Here is a 20,339-nt window from a genome sequence, read left to right as displayed (position 1 = left end):
TCTCATATGTGTTCAAAGGTTTTAAAGATGTTAGCTTGCATTGACCATGTTTTATGACTTATGTTGTTTAACCTTCTTATATCATGTTTTAGCTTGGTCAATTGCATGCCATGAAATTTCCTATTTTAGCATGATTGAAATGTTTTATGCATGACTATCATACTTGGTAATTTTTTTTGTACTACCACATACTCTTGCCTACATTTTCCCCAAATGTAGGGTCTAACTGTCAGGGTCCAGTTTTGTGGCTAGTGGTTGATTGCGAGATTTTCGAGCTTGGTGAGTCCTCATGCTTTGAGGACGTATTTACATTGTTTTTTGTTTCCTTCTTATTTTTAGTTTTTGACATGATGTATGGGATAGGCCCAAGCTCATTATATTGTAGATGGCTATTGAGACAAGTGTTTTAGACTTCCACTTTCTTTTATAAAATGTTGAGTTGCGCTTCTTCTCGCCCTTTGGCTTTGCTCCTACATCCAATTGTTCTAGAACTTTTGGCGAGCTGGATCGTGCTCGCCGATCCATTCCGTACGTCGCCGAATCAAAATTATCTTTCTAAGTTGGTTTGGTACATGGGAAACTTCGCTGCAACTTTAGGCAAGCTGGAGGCTCTCTCGGTGAGTCACAGATTGGCTCTTGGGAGCTCCACCTTCACTTTTCTTTAGCTTTTCCAATTTTTTCGCTCCTTTTCGCATCAGAATGTCCTCTCTTCTCTCTTAAGCCTTCATTGCTGAATATCAACATATTAACATAAGTTATGAGCACAAAATAGGCATTGAGGACACTAAATCATTGAATAATAAGCCCCAAATAAGTCATAATTCCAGACTCCTCAATGATCAATTCCACGGTGACTTTGATATCTCATTAGCATTTCGACCGCAAAACTAATATCCGGTCTTCTGCAAGTTTGAACATACATCAAACTTCCAACAATAGAAGAGTAAAGATTTGTTTCCATTTATTTTCATTCTACATCATTCTTTGGGCATTGCATGAGATTAAATTTGTCCCCTTTTGGAATAGGAACTCCTGCTGAACAATTATTCATGTTAAATCTCCCTAGAACTCTTTCGATATAGCCTTTTTGAGACAGTCCCAATAATCCTTGTGATCTATCATGGAATATTTCTATTCCTATCACATAGGATGCCTCACCCATATCTTTCATTCCAAAGTTCATAGAGAGAAAGTTTTTCGTCACATGCAATATGCCAAAATCAGTAGCAGCAAGTAAATTATCATCAACATACAAGACTAAAAATATAAACTTACTCCCACTATGTTTTGGTATATACATTGATAAACGGTAATCTCCTTAAATGAAAAAGATGTTATTGTATCATTAAACTTTATATACCTTTGTCATGAGATTTGTTTGAGTCCATATATTGACTTCTTTAGCTTACACATCATTTGATCTTTTCCTTTAATTTTGAAACCCTCTGCTTTGTCCATCTAAACATCCTCCTCGAGGTGCCCATTAAGAAAGACAGTTTTCACATCCATTTGATGTAGCTCTAAATCATAATGAGCTACCAAAGACAAAACAATTCTTAATGAGTCTTTCTTTGAGATTGGTGAAAATGTCTCTTTATAATCAATGCCTCCTTTTTGAGTGCATCCCTTGGCAACAAGTCTGGCTTTATATTGTTCAATATTACCATTTTATTCGCAATTGGTCTTGAAGACCCATCTACACCCAATTCTTTTAGAACTTTTTGGTAATTGAACGAGATCCCAGACTTTGTTGTATTCCATTGATTTTAACTCTTCATACATGGCATCAATCCATTTATCAGACTCATTGCTTTCTATGGCCTATGAAAATGAAGCTGGATCTTTATTAATTCCAATGTTAAGATCTGACTCTTGCAAATAAATTACATAATCATCTGAAATGACTGATTTTTTTATCTTTGAGATTTTCTTAATGACATTGTTTGTGGCTCATTTGCATCAGATACTTGTGAGTTAATCCCTTCTTGAAATGTTTCACCAAATGTTGTTTAACATTGTTAAAGTGTTCTTTAACAAGAGGAACAACATTTGTTATTTGTGTGGCAGTAGGTACATTCATGGGCAATGGAATATTTACCCTTACCTCATTAATTTCCACACTTTGTCGTCAACACTCCCACTAACTTCACCATTCTCAATGATTCTTGGTTTCAACAATTCTTGAATTATGATTTAGATAGATAACCGATACCCTTTAGATTTCTCTGGATAACCAATAAGGTAACCACTTACTGTTCGAGAATTTAATTTCTTTTCAGGTGGATTATAAACTCTAGCTTCCTCTGAGCAACCCCAAACATGTAGGTGTCTTAAACTAGGTTCCTTCCGATGCAAAATTCCAAAGGGGTCTTTGGAACTGCCTTACTAGGGATCCTATTCAATAAATATACAACGGTTTTAAGAGCATACATCCGCAAAGATTTGGAAAATGAGGAATTACTCATTATACTCCTAACCATATACATAAGTGTTCGATTACGCCTTTCTACAACACCATTTTGTTGAGGTGTTCCTGACATAGTATACTGTGCACATATGCCATGTTTTATGAATTTTTTTACAAATGGACCTGGACATTATCCTGATTTGTTTTATTTTCCATAATATTCACCACTTCTATCTGGCCTAATGATTTTCACTTTCCTATCTAATTGTCTTTCAACCTCATTAACGTACAGTTTAAGGGCATCCACTGCTTGAAATTACTCTTTCAACAAATAGATATATCCATAACATGAAAAATCATCGATAAATGTGATAAATTATTTTTCTCCACCAAAAGATGGGACATCAAAGGGTCCGCAAATATCAGTGTGTATAATTTCAAGAAGCTGAATACTCCTTGTGGCACCTTTCTTGATAAGTTTGGTTTGCTTTCCTTTAATACTATCCAAACATACATCAAGATCAACAAAATTCAGAATTGGAAGAATCTCATTCTTTACTAATCTTTTTAATCGTTCTTTGGATACATGACCTAAATGACTATGCCACAAATAAGCAGAATTTTTATTCAGGAAACTAAGTTTAATTCCAATATTTTGATGAATAGTAAGACGGGAATCAAAAAAATTAGTATCAAGTTTCAATCTATATAAATCATCTGCAATAAGAACACCAGAACCATAAAAACAGTATTCTTATATAATTTGAAACAACCATGTCCAAACATAAAATCAAATCTAGAAACATCATGTCTTGAAAGAGAAATCAAATTCCTAGAAACTGAACGAACATAAAGAGTCTGTAATAGATCAAGGTGATGTCCAGTTTCCAAGATCAACCGATAAGTCGCTATGCCTTAAATTTTAGCCTTCATGCGATTTCCCATGAACAAGAAATCCTTATTTGGATTTGTATTTTGGATCGTTGTGAATCCCTGCAACATAGTGGATACATGAGTAGTTGCACCAGAATCAAGCCAATAAGTATTATTAGGAACTTCTACTAAATTTGATTTGAAACATACAAAAGCACTAACTGTACCTTTCTTTTCAAACCAAGTTTTACGTTTCTGGCAATCTTTCTAATATTGTCCTTCCTTTCTATAGAAATGACACACATCAACCTTGAGTTCCTTATGAGTATCCTCTTGAACTTTCGCAGGTGCTTTCTTCTTCTTAACCTTGTTTACTTTCACTTTAAGACCTTTACCAACTCCTTGACCCATGAGGTTAATGGAGTGACATCATTGTTTCTTAAGTCTTGACTATTCTTGAGTAAGCATACTAGAAAATTCACAAACATCCCACTTATCCTTAATAGTGTGATTGTTAATTTGGAATGGTCCATACTCAAGATGCAACGAGTTCGAAATAAACTGGACCAAGAAGGTGTCATCCACTTTCATCCCTAAGGTCGAAGTCTTGATGTAATGTTGGTCATCTTGATGATATTGTTTTGCATACTATGCAACACATCAAAATTCATGGTCGTGAGTTAAGATACTAGTGTACCAGCGAGACACTTATCAGCAGAATGAAAACGTTCTTCCACAAACTTCAGATATTCCCTAATACTTTCTATTTGTGGAATAATACTGTTCATATTGTTAGCAACAGTCATTCGCATAACATAAGGGTCAATCTGTTAGAGCGCTCCCATGATTAATGAAAAGACTTCTAATCCTCATTGCTCTTATCAGTAATGGTAGTAGGTTTGTCATTCAGCAGCTCGTTGGTTTGTCATGCAGCAGCGCCAAGTCAAGATCCATCACACCTAAGTGGAACTGGACTTGTTTATGCCATTCAGAGAAGTTCAATACATTGAACATAGTAACAGACGAAGCATGTGAATGAAGAGGAATAATTGCAAAATAGATATACATGGTCACAAATCAGAAAATAATGTGAATTCAGTAAAGCGATAAAAATATATCGTAATTCTCCTTTGGGTGGAGACTAGGACACGTTATCATAATTTAAATGCCATTTTTATCTTTAATAGGTAATTGAATTTTTTTAATCAAACATATACGACATCTTTGGATATACAATATATGTTTGGCTAAAAATATCAATTTACCTCATAATTTTCACTATTCATAAAATGATAGATTCACCATTGGGTAAATATTGAAGTTCTAGCAATAGTGAAGTGAATTTATCCATTTATTTTCCAATATAGGAAATTAATTAACCTTCATAAATAAGTGACAATTTTATGGGTGCATATTTTTCTTAACCATAGTAGCTTGATCACTTTGGTGACTAACAAGCTATATGAATACAAGTGCACACATAATATCATAAATTTTGTGCATGCGAATAATTTAATACATTTTAGTTTGGCCACGTTGGTGACTAACAAACTAAAGAAACATAATACATGCATCAAGTGATCATAAATATTACATGTGTAGTCGTTAATTTCTCTAGTTTATCCACTTTGGTAACTAACAAAATATATTGCACTAAGTACACACATATTATTTATTGCAAAGTACAACCACTTTAATTTATTGCAAAATTTAAAACAAAAACATAATTATTACATTATGAGAAGATTAAGCATCGTGGCTACAAACTTCAATTCTAAACTTTTCCTTTAATTGTAACATCTCACTATTTGAAAGAACTCGAAAGAGTTAGAATTGGAAAGAGTCATTTTAGGAAAGAATGAAAATCTGGAAATTTGTTAAGTTATGCTAAGTTGAGTTTTTGGGTCAACTTCAAACAACCATAACTCCTCGCTCAGGATGATTTACGTGTGCTTACAGATTCCATAGGAATGATATTGGAATTATCTTTTCAACGCCACCGCATTTGCGAGTTTGTATGAGTGAGATATGACCATTTAAAGTTGGGCTATTCAAATAAGGAAAGTCTAATCCGAGGAAACTCACGTCGTCTTCGTAAAGAATTGATTGCAGATTTCATCAAGGATTTGATCCTACGAGGTATGTGAGACTTTCATAATGTTGGGTTCGTTCACCCATGTGCCAAACATATTTATTTCAGCGTGAATTCGTCCTAAAAAGATTCGAAGTTTGAATGTTCTTGATGGGTGTTCTTGAATTGCTTTCGTTCTTGTATTTGGGTTGAGATTGAGGAGTTCTTGAGAGTTTAATGTCAATTATTAGAGTTACTTTTAGTTAGACTCTTGTGTATATGTTTTGGATACCTGAATCTAAAGAGATATTGAAAAAAAGAATCGAAATTAATTGAATTGTGGTCTGAAAATGAGGGGAAAAATTCATCAGATTCGCCTGGGGGAATGTTGGCGCGACGCGCCCCCATAACGCCAAGAAGGCTGGGGCGGCGTGCTATTAGTGCACCAGAAATGAGCCCCAGTTACTTAGGGGCTGGCGCGGCGCGCCAGGAACACGCCCGGGTCGCTTTCCCCAACACGTTTTTCATCGTTTAGACCGTCTAAGTCCTTCTAAAGTGTACTAACACTTCTTATTGATTCTAACTACTCCAAATAACTTCTAAACATCTAGTAATCATCCAGGAACATGAATCCTAACCTTTAATCCATAAATTCAAATTCAAGGAAAGTTAAGAGCCAAGTCTAGAAAGTTAATAGAGTCCTTTCAAGAAGTCTTTTGCAAATATTTTAATCCTGTTTTAAGACTTTAGTTTTGATTTAAGTAAGAGTAACAAATGAAGTTCATCTCTTTGAAAAGAGTATTTGGGAACTATGTATTCCCAAAGAGTAAATGTTTTCACATTTAAACAAGAGAGGAAACACTCATTTCCAAAAAAAGCCTTTGAGCTTACTTTTTAGTAATTATCTCAAATCACAGAAAGAGTTTTGTTTTAAAAACATATGAGCTGAGTACATTTTGGGAGTAGTATTGAGCACTAATATGGGACGCGAGTTCGTAATAACTCAAGTCTCCATAAACCATGTAGCCATCATGGGTAGAAACGATCATACTTTTTAGATGATTCCTTAGTGCTTTTTTAGAATAGACTATTGGATCCACTTAGTTAAGGCATTCTATATGACGGAAAGGTATAGGGCAGTTCTGGCAGTGTGGGTGAGACACTATATTTTCATTTAGGCTCATAGTAGTGGTTTTCGGTTAGAGAAATTCCCACAGTATTATATTACTTTAAAGTAAACTGAGTTGTTATTATATTTCTTTAACACATTGAGTTATCAACTATTGTTTTAAATGATTTGTATAAACTGCACCATTATTGTTGTTTTTACTTTGCATTTGAGTTGAGTATTCATAAGTTGAGTAAAGCCAAGGTAAGTGTTCTTTTCAGATTCCTTTCAAGCTTATGTCATGTTTATTTTTCCCCTCGCATACTCGTATATTCAATGTACTGATGCCATTTGGCCTGCATCATTTTATGATGCAGACACATGTAACCAGAATTAGCATCCAGTGCCTCGTTGATCCAGTTGAGCACTTAGAGTCAGTTAGTGAGCCTCCTTGCTTTCTGAAGGACTTCTTTTACATTGCTTTAGTCTTTCAGTTGTTAGGATGATCGGGGGTCTTGTCCTGACATCCCTCTTTATTTTAGAAGCTTCATAGACCAGTAGTCAGAGTTCTTTAGTCTTGTATTTCAGATGTTTTTTATAAGACTTGAGTTTCCATCTATGGCTAATTTGAATGTTTTATCCTTAAACGTTCTGAGTTTAATTTGAGGCAGTTGTTTTATAAATGCATTTGATCCTTGTAATAATGCTTAAAGTCTTCCATTGAGAGTCTACCTAGGCCAAGGGTTTGCTAGGGGCCAGAAATGGTTCTCGAGTGCCAGTCCCACCGAGGGTGTAGGCTCATGGCGTGATAAACTTGGTATCAGAGTTCAAGAGTCCTAGGGAGTCTATGAAGAAGTGTCTGTAGAGTCTTAGTTATCGGTGTGAAGCTCGCCATATCTATAATTAGGAGGCTGCAACATTTTGGAAATTATTTCACTTCTTTCACATTCATTTTGTGCGATAGAGTTAATCTCTATGAAGTTTCTTCCTAACTCGTGCTTGCGCATGTCTTCCAGTAGTCATGCCTCCACGAATAGCTGTCTGAGGTCGTCCTCCTAGGTGTAATGTTGAGGAGAAAGGGGTACCAAATGAACCTGAAGTGGAACCTCAAGGAGAGGTCACCAATGCTAAATTTTGGGAAGCAATCCTAATGCTAAGTCAGGTTGTGACCAACCAAGTTGGGTAACAAAGAGGATCTCGACATGAAGAGGTTGATACTTCGAGGGTCCGAGAGTTTTGGAGGATGAATCCTCCAAGTTTCACTGGTTCAAGCACTACTGAGGATCCAAAAAACTTTGTTGAGGAATTACGAAAGGTATTTGGGGTCCTGCACGTTGCCAATGCTGAGCAAGTTGAAATAGCTGCATATCAACTGAAGAATGATGCTACGACTTGGTTTGACCAGTGGAAGAAGGGTAGAACCAATTTTGACTTGGGCAATGTTTGAAGAGACTTTCTTGGGGTGTTTCTTCCCCTATGAGCTGATAGAAGCCAAGGGATGTGAATTTCTTACTTTTAAGAAGGATTCACTAAGTGTTCATGAGTACAGCTTGAAGTTCAACTGACTTTCCTGATATGCTCCAAAGATGGTTGCGGATATGAGGAGTAAGATGAGTTTGTTTGTTTCTTGGTTGTCTCGTCTGTCGAGTAAGGAAGGTAAGGCTGTGATGCTAATATGTGACATGGATATAGAAAGGTTGATGGTTTATGTGAAGCAGGTTGAGGAAGAGAAGCTGAGTGATAGGGAGGAGTTTAGAAATAAGAAAGCAAAAACAGGGAATGAGTCTGGGCAACAGAGAAATAATGTGAACCGTTCATCCTTCCGGTAGAAACAAAAGGAACCTGCTCCATCATCTAATAGTTCACCTGCACCCATAAACAAATGTGAGTATAATAGTAAGAATTCCCAGAATTTAGGGCTAGACCTTCCCAATCTCAGGGTAGTGTGGCACAAAGAGGTAACTGGGCTCCTGCATGTGCTAAGTGTGGTAGGAACCACCCAGGTAAGTGTTGTGCTGGCTCCACAGGTTGTTTCAAGTGTGGTCAAGAGGGTCACTTCATGATAGAGTATCCTAAGAACCAACAAGGTAATGGGAATCAGGGCAATAGAGCCCAATCTTCTTCAAATGCTCTACCAGACAGAACTACACCTCGAGGAGCTACTTCCGGTAATGGCAAGGGAGCGAACCGCCTATATGCTATCACTAGTCGCCAAGAGAAAGAGGATTCACTAGATGTTGTCACTGGTATGATCCAAGTCTTTAAATTTGGTGTTTATGCTTTGCTAGATCAAGGAGCAAGTTTATCTTTTGTAACTCCTTATGTTGCGATGAATTTTGATGTTCTTCCTAAGCAACTTTGTGAAGCCTTTTGTGTTTCTACACCTATTGGGGAGTCTATTTTATCTTAGTGAGTATATCGTGATTGTCATTTCCATCAATCACAAGAACACCACGACTGATTTAGTTGAGTTAGACATGGTGGATATTGATGTCATTCTAGGTATGTACTGTCTTCATGCCTGTTATTCCTCCATTGATTGTAGAACTCGAGTTATTAGGTTCCAAATTCCTAATGAGCCAGTTATAGAGTGGAGTAGCAGTTCATCAGTTCCTAAGGGTCATTTTATTTCGTAATTTAAGGCGAGAAAGTTAGTTTCCAAGGGTTGTGTCTATCACTTAGTCCGACATAATGATTCTAGTGTTGAGACACCTCCTATTAAGTCAGTTCAAGTTGTGAGTGAGTTTCCAGAAGTCTTTCCTGATGATCTACCTGGACTCCCTTCCTAGGAGAGAGATAGACTTCGGTATAGATATTCTCCCAGATACTCGTCCTATATCTACTCCTCCATATAGAATGGCTCCAGTAGAGTTGAAAGAGCTTAAAGAATAGTTGAAAGATCTCTTGGATAAGGGTTTTATTTGACCAAGTGTCTCACCTTGGGGCGCTCCAGTCTTGTTTGTGAGAAAGAAAGATGGTTACCTTAGGATGTATATAGATTACCATCAGTTGAACAAGGTTAGAATCATGAATAAGTATCTTGTTCCGAGAATTGATGATTTTTTCAATCAGCATGAGGGTGCTACATGTTTCTCTAAGATAGACCTCAGATCTAGCAACCATCAGTTGAAAGTAAGGGAATGTGATATTCCAAAGACTGCATTCAGGACCCTTTATGGTCATTATGAGTTTCTGGTCTTGTCGTTCGGTTTAACTAATGCGCCTGCAATGTTCATGGACCTTATGAATGGAGTATTTAAGCCTTATTTAGATATGTTTGTTATCGTATTTATTGATGACATTCTAATCTATTCGAGGAATGAGCAAGATCATGCTAGCTATCTCATTATAGTTCTCCAAACTCTAAAGGATAAAGTGTTATATGCTAAGTTCTCTAAATGTGAATTTTGGCTTGAGGCTGTGGTATTCTTAGGCCATATTATTTCCGGTGATAGAACTAGAGTTGATACCCAGAAAATAGAGGCAGTGCAGAATTGGCCTAGACCCACATCTCCAACTGATATTACGAGTTTCTTAGGTTTTGCTGGTTATTAAAGAAGGTTCGTCGAGGGATTTTCATCTATTTCATCTCTTTTGACTAAGTTAAATAAGAAAATAGTGAAGTTTCAATGGTCTGAAGCTTGTGATAAAAGCTTTTAAGAATTGAAAAAGAGGTTGACTACTGCCCCAATATTGACCTTTCCAGAAGGTACACAAGGTTTTGTCGTGTATTGTGATACTTCTAGAGTTGGTTTGGCTTGTGTGTTAATGCAGAATGTCAAAGTTATAGCTTATGTCTCCAGACAGTTGAAAGTTATTGAGAAGAACTACCCAACCCATGATCTAGAATTGGCTGCCGTAGTATTTGCATTAAAAATATGGCACCATTATCTTTATGGTGTTCATATTGATTTGTTCACCGATCACAAGATTCTTCAGTATGTGTTTACTCAGAAAGAGCTTAATCTCATACAGCGAAGGTGGTTAGAATTACTCAAGGATTATGACATGAGTATTCTTTACCACCCATGTAAGGCTAATGTTGTTGTTGATGCCTTGAGCAGGTTGTCTATGGGTTGTACCACCCATTTTGAGGAAGATAAGAAAGAGCTAGCAAGAGATGTGCATAGGCTTGCACGATTGGGAGTTCGACTAATGGATTCTACAGAAGGAGGACTAGTGGTAATGAATCATCATTAGTGTCAGAAGTAAAAGAGAAGCAAGACCAAGATCCTATTTTGCTTGAATTGAAGGCAAATGTTCATATGCAAAAAGTAATGGCTTTTGAACTAGGTGAAGATGGTGTGTTGAGGTATCAAGGCAGATTGTGTGTACCAAGGGTGGATGAACTCCAAGAGAGGATCATGGAGGAAGCTCACAGCTCCAGGTATTCCATTAAACCGTGTTCCACAATGATGTACCGTGATTTGAGAGTAGTTTATTGGTGGAGTAGTATGAAGAAGGGCATTGCAAAATTTGTTGCTAAGTGTTCGAATTTCCAACAAGTTAAAGTAGAGCATCAAAGGCCTGGTGGTATGGCTCAGAATATAGAAATTCTAGAATGGAAGTGGGAGATGATAAATATGGATTTCATCACAGGTTTACCAAGGTCTCGCAGGCATTATGATTCTATTTGGGTGATTGTCGATAGAATGACGAAATCAGCCTACTTTTTGCCGGTAAAGACTACCCATAGAACAGAGGACTATGCTAAGTTGTACATTCAAGAGGTATTCAGATTTCATGGGGTTCCCGTATCGATTATATCAAATATAGGTGCACAATTTACTGCACAATTTTGGAAATCTTTTCATAAAGGTTTAAGTTCAAAGGTGAACTTGAGTACTGATTTTCATCCTCAGTTAGATGGTCAAGCAGAGTGCACTATTCAGACTTTAGAAGATATGTTGAGGGCCTGTGTGATTGGCTTCAAGGGTAATTGGGATGATCACCTGCCTCTCATTGAGTTTGCTTACAACAATAGTTACCACTCTAGCATCCAGATGGCTCATTATGAAGCTATTTATGGGAGAAGATGTAGGTCTCCTATTGGATGATTTGAAGTTGGTGAAGTTGGGTTGATAGGATCCGACTTAGTTCATCAAGCTATGGAGAGGATGAAAGTTATTCAAGAGAGGTTGAAAACAACACAGAGTCGTCAGAAATCCTACACTGATGTTAGGAGATGGGAGTTAGAGTTTGAAGTAGATAATTGGGTATACTTGAAAGTTTCACCCATGAAGGGTGTTATGAGATTCGGTAAAAAGGGGAAGCTTAGTTCCCGGTATATTGGCCCCTACAGAATATCCAAGACGGTTGGTAATGTAGATTATGAGTTAGAGCTACCCCAAGAGTTAGCAGCGGTCCATCCGATGTTTCATAATTCTATGTTGAAAAAGTGCATGGGAGATCCTTCATTAATCATACCAACTGAAGATATTGTTATCAAGGATAGCTTGTCTTATGAGGAGATCCCCGTTCAGATTCTAGACCATCAGGACCAAGGAAGTAACATCGGTAAAAGTTCTTCGGAGAGATCAATTTCTTGAAGAAGCTACTTGGGAAGGTGGGGAGGATATGAAGAAGAGATATCCACATCTCTTTGAGTCCAGAGAAATTCCAGACCAAGGTACTAATTCTCTTCTTAGTACTCTTTAATTTATATACTTGATGTGTTAGATTTGCTTATTGGGTGTTTGAGCTGAATGTTAGATGTTACACCCTTAGCCTAATAAGAGTAATCTCATTCGAGGATGAATGTTCCCAAGGGGAAGATGTCTTAACAACTCCCTATTTAGAAGAATTAGAAAGAGTTAGAATTGGAAAGAGTCATTTTAGGAAAGAATTAAAAATCTGGAAATTTGTTAAGTTAAGTTGAGTTTTTGGGTCAAAATCAAACGACCATAACTCCTAGCTCATGATGATTTGTGTGTGCTTCCAGATACCGTAGAAAATATCTTGGAATTATCTTTCCAATGCTATCGAGTTTGCGTGATTCCGAGTTTGTATGAGTGAGATATGCCTATTTGAAGTTGGGCTGTTCAAATAAGGAAAGTCTAATCCGGATTTTTATGCGGTATTTTGGTCGTTTCCATACCCACTTGATTTAATTCGTTTTTAGTTAATTATTTAGGGTCAAAACTGAATTGGTTCAGTTTGCACAATTGAAAATTAACACTAAGGTCTTAGAGAGAAGAACTCAGGAGAGAAGAGAAGAGGAACATCATGATTCGTCGTCTTTATAAGGAATTGATTGGGAATTTCGTCAAGGATTTGATCCTACAAGGTATGTGAGACTTTCATAACGTTGAGTTCGTTCACCCACGTGCCAAACATGTTTATTTCAGCATGAATTCGTCCTAAAAAGATTGGAAGTTTGAATGTTCTTGATGGGTGTTCTTGAATTGCTTTCATTCTTGAATTTGGGTTGAGATTGAGGAGTTCTTGAGAGTTTAATGTCGATTATTAGTCTTACTTTGAGTTAGATTATTGTGTATATGTTTTGGGTACCTAAATCTAAAGAGATATTGAAAAAAAGAATCGAAATTAATCGAATTAAGGTCTGAAAATGAGAGGAAAATATCGTCAAATTCGCCTATGGGAATGTTGACGCGACGCGACCCCGTAGCACCAGGAAGGCTGGGGCGGCGCGCCAGCCGTGCGCTAGAAATGAGCCCTAGTCACTTAGGGTCTAGCGCGGTGCTCCAGGAAAGCGCCCGAGTCGTCTGCCCCTACCCGTTTTTCGTCGTTTAGACCGTCTAAGTCCTTCTAAATTGTACTAACACTTCCTATTTATTCTAACTACTCCAAATAACTTCTCAACATCTAGAAATCATCCAGAAACATGAATCCTAACCTTGAATCCATAAATTCAAATTCAAGGAAAGTTAAGAGCGAAGTCTAGAAAGTTCATAGAGTCCTTTCAAGAAGTTTGTTGCAAATGTTTTAATAATGTCTTAAGACTAGAGTTTTGTGTTAAGTAAGAGTAACAAATGAAGTTTATTTCTTCGGAAAGAGTATATGGGAACTAAGTATTCCCAAAGAGTAAATGTTTTCACTTTAAAACAAGAGAGGAAACATCGATTTCGAAGAGAGCCTTTCAAATAGTTTTTGAGTAATTATCTCAAATCACAGAAAGAGTTTTGTTTTAGAAACATATAAGTTGAGTACAATTTGGGAATAGTATTGAGCACCGATATGGGGACGCGAGTTCATAATAACTCAAGTATCCATAAACCATGTAGCTATCATGGGTAGAAAGGATCATACTTTTTAGATGATTCCTAAGTGTTTTTTAGCATAGACTACTGGATGCACTTAGTTGAGGGGTTCTAAATGACGGAAAAGTATAGAACAGTTCTGGCAGCGTGGGCGAGACGATGTATCATCACTAAGGCTCATAGTAGTGGTTGTCGGTTAGAGAAACTCCCACAGTATTATATTACTTTAAAGTAAACTGTGTTGCTATTGTATTTCTTTAATACATTGAGTTATCATCTATTTTTTAAAATGGTTTGTATAAACTGCACCATTATTGTTGTGTTTACTTTGCATTTGTGTTGAGTGTTCATGAGTTGAGTAAAGCCAAGGTAAGTGTTCTTTTCAGATTCTTTGAAAGCTTATGTCATGTTTAGTTTTCCGCTCGCATACTCATACATTCAATGTACTGATGTCATTTAGCCTGCATCATTTTATGATGCAGACACAGGTAACCAGGATCAGCATCCAGTGCCTCGTTGATCCAGTTGAGCACTCAAAGCCAGTTTGTGAGCCTCCTTGCTTTCTTAAGGACTCCTTTTACATTGCTTTAGTATTTCAATTGTTAGGATAATCGGGGGTCTTGTCCAAACATCCCTCTTTCTTTTAGAGGCTTCACATACGAATAGTTAGACTTCTTTAGTCTTGTATTTAAGATGTTTTGCTATAAGACTTGAGTTGCCATCTATGACTAGTTTGAATGTTTTATCCTTAAACGTTCTAGGTTTAATTTGAGGAAGTTGTTTTATAAATGCATTTGATCCTTGTAATAATGTTTAAAGTCTTCCACTGAGTGTCTAGCCAATCCAAGGGTTCGCTTTGGGACAAAAATGGTTCTCGAGTGCAAGTCCCGCCCAGGGTGTAGGCTTGGGGCGTGACATTAAACATTTTTTTATATGAGTGAAGATAATCTAATGAACAAACATTACCTGCTTAATCATCGAGCCCTTGCTCTTAAAAAGTCATAAGATAACTTACAAAAAAATTTCCACTAATGACGCTTTAAATTTTAATTTCTTCATATAAAAGTTTAGTAGCACATCATTTATTGGCTAAAATAGGCATACCTTGAATTAATTAATGAGTAGTTGTTAGATTATTTAAATATGATTTTTGTCAAATATTAATTGGATAAATCAAAATCAGCTAATGCAAATATGGCTAAAAGAAAAAAGTGTTATCTTCCTCTTTCTAATATTCTCATAAAAACAATGGTGTATAAGTTGTGTTCACTTTTTTTAAAAACTAGCTTCTCGACACATAAGTTGCACGTGTTTTCCAAGTGAATTCTTATTAAATTGTTTAAATGATTGAAAGTATTTGTACATATATATGCAATGTGTGGTAAAATGAAATAGTAAAAAATAAATCCTTCAAAGTCTTATAAGAAACATCAAATGAGTGGCATATTTTAAAGTTTAAAATTAATTTCTTTTAAAGAACCAACTGTTAATCTTAAATGTTAATAGTTAAAAAATTCCAATAAAGTCACATAATATTTTTTAAAAATTATTAAAATTGAAAAATGAGGCAATTGTTTTTTCTAATTATAAAAAATAAAAAGTTAAATTATATTGTAATGAAGTATCGCTTAGTTTTACTTCCTCTATCCAATTATCTCTATAAGTCTTTATATGTTTATCGTCCATAAAGTTTATGAATGCACTATCATTGTCATCTTCTTCACTAAAATATATCTCATGATATAGACTATCAAAAAGTACTTTTAATTTTTTGTACTTGACCAGACATTTTGTAGGTAACAATTAAAGAATACATCGACTGGAAATTGGGTGAATTCGGTAGCCTCCATTTTTCAATTTTCTATTCGCTGGCGTCAAACTGAATGCACCCACCATATCTTCATGTTTCTCCATCTTTCAAAGAAACTTTTTGAGTGTTTTTAGAGGAACTAAATCACTTGGTGCATTATGATTCCATTTTTCTTTTTAAATAAGCATACACTGCACTAATAAATAGTTGTTACATTTACTAAATATGGTTTTTTGTCAAATATGAATTGAATGAATCAAAACCAGCAGCTGCAAATATGGAAAAATAAACAAGTTTTATCTTCTTCTTTGTCATCTTCTCATAAAAACCATGGTCTATAAGTTGTATTCATTTTTCTAAAAATACTTGTTTCTGGACACGTGAGTTGCACTTGTGTTCCATGTGAACATTTATAGATTTGTTTGTATAACAAAAATTATATGTAAATAAATGTGTTATGAGTAATAAAATACAATAATTATAAATTAATCGTTAAAAGTTTGATAATAAACATCAAATGAGTGGCATATTGTAAAGTTTTAAATTAACTTCTTTTAAAGAACCAATTGTTAATCTTAAATTTTAATAGTTAGAAAATTCCAATAAAATCAAGTAAATAAGAAAATGATCAAAAAAGGAAAAATAAGGGATTTATGTTGCAAATAAAAAATAAAAAATAAAAAGATATATCATACAAATGAAGTATCCCTTAGGTTTACCTCCTCAGTTCAGTCTTATCTATAAGTCTTTGTAAGTTTACCTATCATAAGCTTTGCACTCTCATCATTATATTCTTCACAAATATATGTTTGATACAAACCCTTAAAATGTACCTATCAATTTTTGTTCTTGGCGAGACATTCTGCAGCTGACATGTAACGCCCCAAAAATTTCTGAGTCAAGATCCGAACTATTATTCATTTACATGTAAGGCCTTATCAGGTGATTCTTAAATTGGTAATATATGTAAAGGTAAATTCATTAGTGTGGGAATGATTTTGGATATCAATTAAGTCACTACAAACTCCTAGCACAAAGTTGAGTTGAATGTTTCCTTACGGATTAAGTTTTGATGTAAGATTCTCTTTGGGTCAACTTCAAACGACCATATCTCTTAGAATATAAAGAGTTATGTGGCCCATAGCCTATCAAATTAAAGTAATTTGAATCTTCTTTCTAAAGCCACCAATTTCGCAACAATCCGAGTTCTAAGTAAAAAGTTATTACCATTTTAGTAATCTTGGTACAGTGTTTTGACGAATTAACTGGGAAAAACATCAAAAAGGGTCATTTTTGTCTTTTTACCTCTAAGAAAATCCTAAAAGAATTTCTTGACTAATTAAATGTAACACCCCTCTATTTTAAAGAGCTAGAATGAGAAAGAACCATTTTTGGAAAAAATGAAAATGTGAAATTTGGAAGTCATGTTAAGTATAAGTATTGGGTCAACTTCAAACGACCATAACTCTTAGTACATGATTAGTTACGTGTTCCGTAAGATATCAAATTAAAGGTATTTGAATTATCTTTCCAAATCAACCAAGTTTGCTAATTTTTGAGCTCGTATGAGGGGGATATGCCTGTTTGAAGTCGGGCTGTCTGGAAATGGAAAGTCACCTAGATTTTTGAGGGGTATTTTGGCCTTTTCATTACCCAATTAGCTTAATTCTTTTTAAGTAATTAATTAGGGGTTTAAACTGATTTGTTTCAGTTTACGCATTCCAAATTAACGCTATGGCTTTGTGAGAAGAGAAAAGAAGAGAAAAGAAGAGAAAGGTCAAGATTTTGTTGTGAATTTCGCCAAGGATTCGATCCTAAGACATATGTGAAACTTTCATAGCGTTGGGTTCAATCACCCACACCCCAATCATGTTTATTTCAGCGAAATTCATTCTAGAAAGTTGAAAGTTTGATGTTCTTGAATTGTGTTCTTGAAATTGACTTTCATTTTTGAGTTAAGATGAGATTGATGATCTCTTGAGGAAATCATGCTGATTTTAGAGTTGTGTTTGATTAGATTCTTGTGTACGTGTATTGGGTATTTGAATCTATGGAGAAATTGAGAAAAAGAATCGAATTTAGGTGAATCAGGGTTAGAAAATGAAGAAGGAAAAAGTCTAGCAGCTATTGGCACGCAAGTCCGCGTCGCGAACTTGCTCCCCCAGTAAACAAATCTCCCCTCCGCATCGCGGAGTGGACACGGACTCGACTGCTTCAAAACTATTTTCGCGACCAAATATTTAAATGCATCTCTTCGTTGTGGACTTCCTCACAGACGGTGTTTTCTTGACCATTTCTCATGATAAACTATCTAGAAACACTCCTAATCATCACGAGTTCTTTCCTATCACAAACCATAACCTTGAATTCATAATTCAAATTCAAGGGAAAGTTAAGAGTCAAGTCTTAAGAGTTCTTTGAGTCATTTTAAGAAGTCTTTTACAAATCTTTTAAATTTGTTTTAAAGACTTAGCATTGAGTTTGAGCAAGAGTAGAGCCGAGTTCATTTGTTTACAAGAATGAAGTATGGGGACTAAGTATTCCCAAAGAGCAAATATTTTCACATTTACGATGAGAGGAAACACCGATTTCCAAAAGAGTTTTCATGAGTAGTTTTGAGTTCCATCTCCTTTAAGAGATAAGCTTTTTAAGTAATAACCTCAAATCATAGAGAAAGAGTTACGTTTTTAAACATATGAGTTGAGTATATTTTGGGACTAGTATTAAGCATCAATATGGGGACGAGTTCATAATAACTCAAGTCTCCATAAACCATGTAGTCATCGTGGGTAGAAATGATCATACTTTAGAGATTATTCCTCAATGCTTTTTAGCATAGACTAGTAGATCCACTTTGAGGCGTTCTATATCCCGACAAGTTATAGGACAATTTTGGTAGCGTGGGTGAGACGATGTATCATCACATAGCTCATAGTGATCGTTGTCGGTTAGAGAAACTCCCATAGAATTATATTATAATTTACTATATAAATTGAGTTGTCATTGCATTTTTTTCAATACATTGAGTTGCTACCAACTGTTTAAATACTTTTTATAAACTGCATCTTTATTGTTGTTTATTTCTGCATTGAGTTGAGTATCCATGAGTTGAGTAAAGCTGAGGTAAGTGTTACTTTCAGAATTCAGTTCAAGCTTATGTCATGTTAGCGTTCCCCTTGCATGCTTGTACATTCAATGTACTGACGTCATTTGGCCTGTATCATTTTAGGATGCGGATATAGATAACCAGGATCAACATCCAACACTTCATTGATCCAGTCGAGCACTGAAAGTCTTTTGGTGAGCCTCCTTGCTTTCCAGAGGATCCCTTTTATTTCTTTGATTATTTCAGTTGCTAGGATGATCAGGGGTCTTGTCTCGACATCCCTCATAGTATTAGAGGCTTCATAGACAGTTAGACATTACTAGTTCATTTGTCTTATTCATTTCAGTTGTTTTGTTATAAGACTTGAGTTGCCTTATTGGCCAGTTGAATGTTTCCTTTATAACATTCTAGTTTATTACATGAATTTACCTTTGTTGAGTAACTCTTCCACTGAGAGTTAAGCCATGCCAAGGGTTCACTTGGGGACAACAATGATTCACGAATGCCAGTCCGGCCAGGGTGTAGGCTCGGGGGGTGACAAACTTGGTATCAGAGCACAAAGTTCAAGAGTCCTAGGGTGTCTACGAAGTCGTGTCTATAGAGTCCTACTTATCGGTGTGAAGCACACCACATCTATAATTAGGAGGTTGCAACATTTAGGAACTATCTCACTTCTTTCATACTCATTTCGTGCGAGAGAGTTTATCTTTACAAAAGTTTCTTTCTAACTCGTGCCTGCGTGTATCATCCTGCTAGGAGGAACGTTGAGGAACAAGGGGTACCTAATGCACCAGAAGTGCAACCCCAAGGAAAGGTCACTAATGCTGAATTTCGGGAAGCTATCTGAATGTTGAGTCAAGCTGTGACCAATAAAGTTGGGTAACAAAGAGGATTTCAATAGGAAGCGGCTGAAACTTCAAGGATCCGTGAGTTCTTAAGGATGAATTCTCCAGACTTCACTTGTTCACATGTCACAGAGGATCCAGAAAACTTTATGGAAGATCTTCAGAATGTTTTTTAGATTATGCACATTGTTGATACTGAGAGAATGGAATAAGCTGCATACCAATTGAAGGTTGTCGCTAGAATCTGGTTTGATCAATGAAAGAAGAATAGAGCTGAAGGTGCACTACTTGTGAGTTGGGCTATGTTTGAGGAGGCCTTCTTGGGGTGTTTCTTTCCCCACGAACTGAGAGAAGCAAAGGTATGAGAATTCCTTACTCTTAAGCAGGAATATATGAGCGTTCACGAGTACAGCCTTAAGTTCACCCAACTTTCCTATTATGCTCCAGAGATGGTTGCGGATATGAGGAGTAGGAGGAGCCTGTTTGTTACTGGGTTGTCTAGTTTGATAGGTAAGAGATGTAAGGAAACTATGCTAATAGGTGATATTGACATGTGCAGCGGGTTGAGGAGGATAAGCTGAGGGATTGAGAAAAGTTTAGAAACAAGAAGGCTAAGACATCAGGGAATGAGTCTGGGCAGCAAAAGAATAATGTGAACCGCTCATCTTTCCAACATAAGCAAAAGGGACCTGCTCCATCATCTACTAGTGCACCTGCACCAAGAAACAGAGGTGAGTTCAATGATCATAATTTACAGAATTTCAGAGCTAGACCTGCACAATCTAAAGGTAGTATGGCACAAAGATGTAACTAGGCTCCTACATGTGCTAAGTGTGGAAGGAACCCAGGAGCATGTCGCGATGTCTCCAGTGGTTGTTTCAAGTGTGGTCAAGAGGGTT

Source organism: Solanum tuberosum, unplaced genomic scaffold (genome assembly GCF_000226075.1).
Source record: "Solanum tuberosum cultivar DM 1-3 516 R44 unplaced genomic scaffold, SolTub_3.0 scf00014, whole genome shotgun sequence".
Classification (NCBI taxonomy): Eukaryota; Viridiplantae; Streptophyta; class Magnoliopsida; order Solanales; family Solanaceae; genus Solanum; species Solanum tuberosum.
The sequence above is the reverse complement of the archived record's forward strand: the minus strand, read 5'-3'. Positions refer to the sequence as shown.